The sequence below is a fragment of the Boleophthalmus pectinirostris genome, unplaced genomic scaffold (genome assembly GCF_026225935.1).
Source record: "Boleophthalmus pectinirostris isolate CB_2022bp ecotype Guang Dong unplaced genomic scaffold, ASM2622593v1 HiC_scaffold_13, whole genome shotgun sequence".
NCBI lineage: Eukaryota > Metazoa > Chordata > Actinopteri > Gobiiformes > Gobiidae > Boleophthalmus > Boleophthalmus pectinirostris.
In genome coordinates, this window is record NW_026571036.1 from 4,666,561 (window position 1) to 4,677,308 (window position 10,748).

The window sequence follows — 10,748 nt, forward strand, 5'->3', positions numbered from 1 at the left end:
TTTATTTGAGACCTCCTTTATCGTGTAAATAAATATTGTGAAAAATATTAAGCTCAAAATTGACTTTCACTCTTCCTTCCTTTTCTCTGCTTTTGTATCATGAGCCAAAAATAAGGAGTCGTGCAAAAGCAAAAGGTAAAAACTGTGCATGTTTTGTTTGTGATTTTGTTAATACAGGGTTCCCAACCACTGGGCCGCAGACCGGTACCGGGCCACACATGGGTCATTTGGCACCGGGCTGTGAAAGCGCATCTCTAAACCAGAACTAAACCAGGTCTAAACCAGGACTAAAACCAGGTCTAAAACCAGCTCTAAACCAGGATTTAATCAGGACTTAACCAGGATTAAAACCAGGACTAAAACAGGATTTAACCATTACTAAATCAGAATTAAACCAGGTTTACATCAGGTCTAAACCAGGTTTAAAACCAGGACTAAAACCGGTTTAAAACCAGCAATAAGCCCGGACTAAACCAGGATTTAATCAGGACTTAACCAGGACTAAATCAGGATTTAACCAGGACTAAATCAGAAATAAAACTAGGTTTAAACCAGGTCTAAATCCAGGAATAAACCAGGATTAAATCAGGTCTAAAACAGTATTTAACCAGGACTAAATCAGAACTAAAACCAGGACTAAACTAGGACTAAACAATGCTACACCACCTCAGCCCCCGGTCCTCGAAATATTGTTGGATATAAAACCAATCCGTGGAGCTAAAAAGGTTGAGGACCACAGAGTTAATAAATATATTTTATTTTAAAATCCAACCTCTTGCCTTCTTTTTGTTGCAGCCTTGACAGACACATTAAATAAATAAACAAACCTTTGCATTCAATTATACTTAAATTATATTTAATGTGAAAGTATTTTGTGTATTTATTCATCCTGTACACACTATACTGCAAAGTCACTTCTGTGATAAACTGTAAGCTTCACCGCACGATCCTGATCAGCCCTAAACAGGAAATCCAAAGCTCTTCTATATCATTTCAAACAAACTCCATGATGACTCAACCTTGGTAACGTGTTCTTAGAATGGATGGAATTCTGGGGAAAATTATTTTTCTTTGCACGACTCCTTATTTTTGGCTCATGATGCAAAAGCAGAGAACAGGAACTAACAAATAAGTCGGGTTGGCAACTGTCCCTTGAGAAACAGAACGGAAAAACGGTATTGAGCTGAAAAGGGACGCTCTTTGTCCCGTATTACCGTGAGAATCAAAAATAAGTGTGTTGTCAATGGGATGGTATTTTCAGCCTCTCCTGCTCTGTGAACAATGAGCTGACAGAACACTTAAATCCCGCTCCTGATCTCATTGGTCGAGGTTGTTTGTGTTGCGAAGAAGATATAAGAAAACAACACCAAAGCAGTGGCGAACCGTGGACCTGGACCCTGGGCCTTCACTAGGACCAATTGCTGTGGCTATCATGACATAATTTATTTAAAAAAGAAACTAAATAAAGTGAAACACATGTTCAATTACTTCATATATTTGTTTAATAATCATTAGCTACTGTTCAACAACTACAGATGGATGGATCCGCGAATTCCGAACTCTGCAGGCTCTGAGCTTTGGCCCAACCGCGGGCTCCGAGCTCTGGTTCTCGGGTCTTTCTCTTTCTTCTTCTTTCCAACGCCTCCGAGACGTCCAAACAGAGGCGTCCAGAGTGATTTTTGACGCTGCGGTCTCGCTTATAACGTAGGTATTGTGCCGCAAAATTCACACGCGCATGCCCACGCTTAACTGGTCAAAAACATACAATAAAACCAATACGCGGGTAGCTCAAATCGACAGGACACCGGCCCTGCCAACGAGGTGTCTCTTATTTATTTTTCAAGGAGTTGGCAACCCAAAAAATAAGGCTCGAAGTCAATTTTGAGCTCAATATTTTCGCAAAAAAACATGTCTTCATTTTAGCAACAAGTTGTCAAATTTTGGAATCTCTGCCTATTATAGTTTTGTCTAGAAAAATAGGAACTTTTAAGTAATTTTTCTCAGTTTCTCACACTCTGGAGAGTTCACATCTTTTGCCGTTTTAGGGAAGAGTTGTCCAGGCTAAAGAACGTCACAACAGTCTTTAACTAGAACTCATTTCATGAATCAAACCAAAGTTGAAGTCGGTTGAATCCCAAGACACTTTTTTGACAGAATTTGAGTCACTGCAATATTTAAGACTCATCATTTCTCTTCTGCCATGAATTGTACGTTAAAAAATTTAGAAATTATTACCGCAGTTGCACATTCATGTATGAAAGAGGCTTATAATAATACATTTTGGGTTGGACACAATAGATTTGAAAATGGGAGCAGGCTATAAACTCCTATTTTAAAATAATAAAAGGACAAAGTTGATAATTCGGATATTTATAAAGGAAACTTAATAAGGAATATTTTTTAAGCGATAACAATTCTATATAGGGCAAACTAACCATTTTACACATTATTTGAGGAGGCGCGTGGCCCAAGATCACTGCTTTACATGATTGTAAGGTTCGAGCCTCGGCGTTTGATTATGTCGTGGCTCATTGTGCGATGTTTCGGTGTGTTTTTTTCAAAGTCATAACGTGAGAATGCGTGGAGGTAGAGCAGGCTAGCGGTAGGAGGTCTGGTCTGTGGAGGAACAGCGAGGTTTATGAGGTAGGCTTTTGCTGTAAACAAAACGGTAACAGCGAAAGGAAAGTTCTGCAGTAAAAAAAAAAAAAAAAAAAAAAAAAAGAAAGAAAAAATATATCAAAACTTATTATTCAACAGTGGGAAGGAAGACCAGGGAGTCTGTGGCAACACATGGGAACTTCAGCTCACAGCACACCTTTAGTACAATAGACCTACAGTTAATCATATCATCAAAAATATACAAAAACAAAAAAAGAAATGCACAACTATGTAAAACTCAAGAGGTAGTTGCTAAGTCAGTACATGGATATGGGTTACAAACGGCATATCTCCATTGCTTTGCAGAGGTGGTTGGTCAGTCAGTCAGTGGATGATTCCCAAAAGAATAAAATACACTTTTTTGGTTAATTCCCTGAGAATAGTTCATCATCCTGAGAGGAATTGTGTAAAAATGTAAAAATACACCATACAAAACAGAGTTGTGGAGCGCGCCTGTGCTCTGGCTGTTTGGTCATTCATCTTGGTACTGTCGCTGCATTGGTTTGTATGGAAGACGACTCTGCCAGTGCGCCGGGGAACGTGAGGAGAGGAGGAGAAACCGAGAGTATTGAACGAGGGAGAATGAGGTTTTTTAAGGGAGAGGCTGCAGCTGGATCATCTCTGTACACAGATTTCTTTAAAGTCTTTCTAAAAAGTAATACAATAATCTTAAGGAGCACATATTATGCATCGAAAAAATACCCCGAGTTGTATTTTTGCTTCATTCACGCTTTTCCGGGCACCTTCCTTTTGTATTTTATCAATTTAAGTTACGTCTACTCTAAAACGAATCTTCGTATCGGAAACGATCTGCGTCCAGACACGTCGTTTCTGTGTCCGCAATCAAAGCCTTCCCTATCCACACAGATTTGAGCATATTTGTTTACGTTTTACAGGAACGAAACTCATGGCTCATTTGCATAAACTAAGCGCTCAAAAAACAGCTTGCTCTTTGTGTTGCTGATGCAGTTCAGCTTCTGTCAGACTTAAAAAGGACATGACTCAGTGGAATATGAAACTGTGTCTGAAATTGCAGCCGCCGATTTCAAGCTGCGAAAGATGGCAAGCATGAAAACGGTCTTTTCGTGGACCATGTACTAGCAACTAAATGTAGTTGCGCTGTTTCCCATTTGTCTCTGGTTTGTTTAAACTGTTTTCCACAATAGCGTCACATGACCAATGTTACGAACCAAGTGAATCAGGAAAGAGCAAGTCACAGTGACATGGTCCACCAAGGACGCAACTAGAGCTCCTACATCAGAGTATCATCGTTTTCAGGCGTCCACACAGTGCCGGATCAGATCTGTACTCAGATGAATTCGTGGGAGCTGGCGGCAAAAGATCGTTCCGGCTCTGGAGCCATTTTCCATCGGATTAGTGTGAACAAACAGTGCATCCACAACGAAAACGACTCAAATACGAACTAGTGTGGATGGGGCTTTAGTTGCGTCACAGGTTAAGATCCAGACTTCGCCTACACTGGAATGCAGGGCTCTATTAACATAACAATTACAAAGGATAAAGACTTCATTTGTTCACTTTGCCTGTTGCTGACAGCAGAAGCTCCAACACCTAAACACCTCATTAGAAGCGAAGATGTAGACATTATTTTAACTTACTGATCCCAAGGTGAGCAGAAGCATGTTTAAAAGGGAATTAAAGCAGGATATTTATGCATAATATGTGCTATTTAAGGTGATATTTTGGTTTAAAAACAAGATTATGTTTGGTAAGAGAAAATCAGGATGTTTGAATCTGCATTATTATTATGTTCCAGTATCTGCCTCCTTCATGGTACTTGCCTCAGTATTTGGAGTAGACTTACACTTTCGACTCCCCTCAGTTTCCCTCCGTCACTGGCAAAACCCACCTCCACACATTTGATATTTAATGTAACACACTCACACATTCAAAAAGCTGTACATAAAAAAAACAAAACAAACAACACGCGCAGAGAGAATAGCACTTCCGCGTTACACCGTAAGATGCCTTCAAGAATAAAGCCAAACTCTTTGGTACAATACCATTATACCAAAATAGTTGGTTGTCTACTTAGAGCTCTTTTCTTTAAAAAAAAATAAAAATAAAAAAAATAAAAGAAGAAGTTAGCACACAAGCTAAGTTTGATCTCATCATACAAAGTGATTGATTTGTCAGAACATTACGATATACATACGTCCACCCTTGGACAGCTCTTTTCACATTCAATCTGGTCAGAGAGAGGTTCACCTGCTGTTGGGTCACTTTTGGGTCATTCTCAAGTCACTATTGGGTCACTTTTAGGTCATTCTCGGGTCACTTTTGGGTCATTATTGGGTCAGACAGGTTACTGACGGGTCGCATGTGGGCCGCTATCCCTGTCACTCACTTTTGCGGTGCTACTGAGTTATTTTTGGGTCACTTTTTGGCCTCTACTGGATCACTTTACGATCACGACTGGGCACTATTGAGTCAAATACTGTTGGATTACAGTTGGCTCATTGTTTCAAATCTGGGGCACTTTCAAGTCACTGTCGGGTCACTTTTGGCATAGGCCGACTCAGGGGACTCACGACACTTGTAACGTCGTCATTAAACCAGCACGTTGTCACAGGATTAGATCACAACTGGAAATTTAGCACCACGTCGTCCAGCTCTCGGCCTACTCCAGTCGGATAATCGTCGGTCAGGTCTGTCGGGTCAGTTTGGGGACTGCCGAGCCCAATTTCACGTCACGTCCGGGTCCGTCAGTCAGTCGGTTCAAGTTCTACCATAAGCAGCACAACTTCCTCTCTTTTCCCCTCTAGAACTTTACGTCTCTCCATTTCGTGTAGCAGCAGCAGCGTCACAACTTCCCGCAGTAAGAACATTGACGTGTCCGGTTGGCTGGTGCTAACAGTACGTATCAGGTAGGTAGGCACAGGTGGAAAAGGAGTGCGAGCAGCTTCAATGTTCTGCCACATTTGTTATGTATTCTATTTTTTTTTTTCCCCAAACAGGAAGAAAAGGTGAGGTAATATTGTACATCTGAGCAGCTGAGATCATTTGTGATACTGTTACGTTTTTTTTTAACGTGTGGCCAGTTTGTGTGATAAAAATAAGGCTTTGAATCGTAACGACAACGGAGAGAAACATAGCCAGCCATGCAGTAACATACAGGGCTATTTCACCTACATGACCAAACTACATCCTTATATACTTATAGTTAATAGACCTTTTTTCAGTTATATCATATATATTAATGACTTATACTATGATTTATAATGTTATTTTTCAGCTAGGGCAAAAAAAACAAGTCTAGATCACTAACTGGCGCTGATTCGTTCACTAACTACGTGGATAATACGTTGCTTCTTTTTTTATTTTTTATAAGTCTAAGGCATCTCTAACTAGGCTATTAGCAATCAGAGGAGTCATAGTGTAAGGTTTTGTGGTAGGGCAGTAGAAGAATCGTGGACTTTTTTTCTTTTCGGGTTTGATTTCCCGAACGATAACACGGACTTTGAGGGTCAGTGCGGCGATTCGGTTCAATCGCTTTACTAGTAGGTGCCGTACCTGATTTTTTCCGTGTATTTGAGTGAAACGTGTCTTAACCCCAAGTTCTCAAGGTCAAAGTCAAACTAAATCTGTACTGTCTGCATCGAATTCTAAAGCTTTTTATTCATTTTATTCGGCTGACGTGTTTTTGTTTTTTTTCTTAAGCAATGAGAATCCGATGGGCGATAAGCTCTGCCGATACTTTTGGTCCAACTTTGTTCATTTTACACAAATTGTATGATTTAAACTCACTCCAAACTCACCCACGTCACTTTCTTTACTACCGTATTTTCCGCACTATTAGGAGCTCTGGATTATAAGGCGCACTGTCATTAAATGCTCTATTTTTGGACTTTTTTCACAAATAAACCGCACCGGACTTAAAAGGAAACAACAGTTGGATGCGGCTTTCTAGTTTACTGAAGTCGTGCTGGGACACCCGAGTGGATTGCGAGGTGTGCGGTCGTTTTTTGATGGGGTTAGAGGCTTAAGGCCGCGTATGATGGCCCAGAAAATACGGTGAATGAGTGTAAAGTACAATATACAAATGATTCATGTTTGCCTATCGTACATCATTTGTGCTGGATTTTTTTATTTGGCATCAATAAAAACATTTGAAGCAGCTTAAACTTGCGGACGTGGTCTAATGTCACGCACATTTTAGACATTTCCTTTCCGCTTCTTTGTGTTTGATAGAGCTTAAGAAAGCAAACGTCTTACATCTTGCGGGATTTGTGGGCGGGAGCGGGACAAAATGTCGCAGATGCGGGTGGGAGCGGGAATAAAAATTACAATTCTGTCCTGCACAGACCTCTATTTCACAGCCAACGAGAAACTGATGGGCGATAAGCTCTGCTGATACTTTTGGGCCGATTTTGATCATTTTATACATATTATACGATTTAAACTGACTACAAACTCACCCACAGCACTTTCTTCACTACAAATCTATACGAGAGCTATGTAGTCACATTTTCAGCAGTTGTCTTTTTGCGCAAAATTACCGTATTTTTCTGATTATGAGGCGCAATATCAATAATGTTGAATTAAGGTGCATTAAGAGAAACAAACGGACGACACTTGAGACTGATCCTTAGCCCAGGCGTCGGCAGATCGTAGCGTAATTCACCCGGTGTTTTTTTTTTTTGTTTTTTTTCTATGAGGACAACTCAAATATACATCGAGTAATAATGTGTTTAATGCAGCTTTGCACACATTTGTTTACGTTTTACAGAAACGCTGAACGCTTGTGCGCTGATGCGGTTCAGCTTCTGTCGGACTAAGGACCGTAAATTGGGCTTTACTCCGCGAGGCTCCTGACTACGGTATCCATAATGCTCCGACAATCCATCAAGAGGTACGGCTTCGTAGTTTACCAAAGTCGTACTGAAACATTCTGACAGATTTTCGAGCGCCGTGTACCACATAAAATTGGTTCAAGGTCAGTAAACCCAACCAGAATTAATACATAAGGCGCACCATTGATTTTTGCGAAAATTTAAGGACTTTAAGTGCACCTTATAGTCCGAAAAATACGGTATTCAAGTTGTTCAGATAAAGCTTTCTGCATATTCTTTATGTCGCAAAACTAAATATCGGCCTGTGCTGAAAATTTAAGCGCTAGAAAGTGCAAATATCGGCCTGATCGTGTATTTGTACTTTTTATTGTCCGATAATCAGGAAGTGCGCATTCGCATGGTAAACAATTTTGTCAAAACTCCACTCTGAGCTCTGAGAGTTAAGAAAATCGCTTATAAACTCATCATGGTGAATAGTTAGGAGGTTAAGGTAAGTGAGGTTTAACTTTGGACCACTGCAAACTTTCTGAAATGCCGTAGTTTTGTTTTTGACGTTTTTTAAGACGGTAAAAATCAGGTACAGCGTCTTCAGCCTCATTCCTTTTTGGCTGATTTTTAAAACACTTTTTCGTTTGTTTTTCTTTTTTCATTATGGTAATACATTCAATACATTCAATACATCCCCAATTCCCCGGTCCACTCTTCTTCTACTCTTTGACATTCCGACAAAAACAAAGGCTTTATCCAAGGCACGTGCACAGACTACACATTCACGTGCACGCTCGTATAAGACAATCTGTTCGGTATGCGGCGTTGGCGAGGGGAGGAATAAAGTATACAGCAGCTCACGGAAAAGAAAAGCGCGTCTCCCTTAAGGTGGTTCTCAGCCCCGTAACCCTTCGCCTGGATTATCTCGGTGCTTTTAGAGGCTAATCCGTCTTAAATCGAGCTACAGTGTGCGTTTGAGAGGATGCATTATGGAACGATTAGGCCACCGAAGACATACATTCGCGGCTACGGTACGAGCAGCCTCGCGAGTTATGAAATACAAACAAAAAACAAAAAAACAAAAAACTACAATCAGATGGCCAAACTGTAGGTCCAAAAACAACAGGAGATATACATTGATACATTATTTCTTGAGCTGCACTGATTTTTTTTTTTTTTTCAACATGATAAAAAGTCTTTCCCTGCAGTCCCCTTTCCAGCGGAGGTTAGCTGCACCCCGGAACTCTCCCACATTCACAACACGCACGTACCCCAATGATCGTTGCCATAGCTGCGCTGGTTCAGAAAAACAAAACAAAAAAACAAACAAAACAAAAAAAAACGCAAAACAAAAGTGAAGTAAAGGGTTGGAGGATAGGTTGCGTTCACGTGACTTCGCAACGTTCATAAAGAAGGTTTTCGCTGCGAGGGAAGGCAGGAGAACGTTCTGTCGGAGAATTTGGTTAAAATTTACCCAAACGAAACAAAAACTGGTCTAAAGTCTTGGATTCAAAATGTGGGAATTGATTTGAAAGGCGACATCTGGACATTTCTGATGCAAGTCGACCGCCGGCTTGTCTCCAGGTTGATGTTATTGTCTTTTCCACAGTATAGCTTGACTCTTTGGACTTCACAGAGCCAAAGTACAGCTCAGATTTAGATGGCAAAGCATCCTGCATGCTCTTCAAAGCAAAGAAACATCTAGAATTTACCCCCATGAAAGATTTATTGCAATAGACCTTTTTCACAACGTCCGAAAGTGCCGCGATGTAGGTAAACGTCACTCCAGGTTAATACTTTTTTTTTTTTTTGAGGCAAAAAATCTCTGGAAATGTCTCGCATATTTTCCACCAGTTTCATAAATCTGCCCCATCACCAAATCTTCATCCAACAAGATCCACAAACATTCTGTCCATGAAGAATTTATCCACAACTATGAAGGTAAGAAAAATGAAAACATAAAGGCGAAAAACAACGAACATTAGCATTAACTAATGCTAATGGTTGGTGGTTTGAATCCAGCTCTCGACATAAAAAAAACATCACAGGTTGAGCGGTCAGATCCACTGACCCACAAGTTGGCTGGCGTGATTCCAGCTCCCACAGATGAATGCTGCCGTTGTGTCCTTGGGCAAGACACTTAACCCAACTTGCCCACAGTGTCTGTGTACACTGGTGTGTGTGTGAATGGGTGAGTGGTTCCTTGTTGTGCCTTGAAGGTGGAAAAGCGCTTCTAGAATTAAATTTAATACTTGATTTCATGATGTAGATATTAGCGTAGACCAGACATGTCGAACTCGGGCCCAGGAGCCAAATTTGGCCCACGAGGACGTATCAAATCTGTATCAGAGCTGCCCGCCCGACTATAGAGACATTATTTATTTAAAATGTTGTTATTATTTTATATTCTGCTTGTTCTGGATTAAATGTTTAAGCAAAACTATTATTAAACATTTATTTTAATAAGAAAAGGTTTAACATTACATATCTCGAAAGAAGAGAAAACATGCAGATGTTGTTGAAATTTTTCAATAAATATTTAGTTTGGCCCACGACTTAGTCCCAGTTTTTAATTTTGGCCTCTGTGAATTTGAGTTTGACACTCCTGGCGTAAAGAGAGATTTGTACAGTTTAAATGCAGGACATGTAATCTGAACATGTGTAGTATTCAAACTGCAGAAATCTCTCTGTCTGTGCAAATATCAACATCATGAAATTAATTATAATTCTAGAATCAGTCTGAGTTTACAAGTTACTTATGTTTTATTCAAGACCATAATGACCATGTTTTGCTCAGTAGTTCACTAATGCGTTGTTGTTATTTGTCTAAGTTTTCGTCTTTCTTACCTTGATAGTTGTGGACAAACTCTCCATGGACAGAATTTTTTAATTTGTCAACTTTGCTGGTTGAAGATTTGGTGATGGGGCAGATTTATGAAGCTGGTGGAAAATACGCCAGACATTTCCACAGATATTTTGCCGTAGAAAAGCATTAACCAGAAGCCGTCATTAACCTACAGCGTGTTGTGAAAAAGGTCTGTACTGTGGAATTTTACAGGCAAAGGAATATTTTCTCTGGACAAGCAAGTGGCGAACAACGCACTAGAAAAGTACAGATTCAACATTTGTGGATTTGTGATTTGAAACTAGCGTCTCGCCCCCTGCCTTCCCTCGCCCATTACGACATCATCACACTCTTCGACGTGAACGCAGCCTATCAGAGACCTCCTATTGGTTGACGAGGTAGATGAGGGCTGCTTGATTGACAGGCGACGTGCTGCTGCTTCT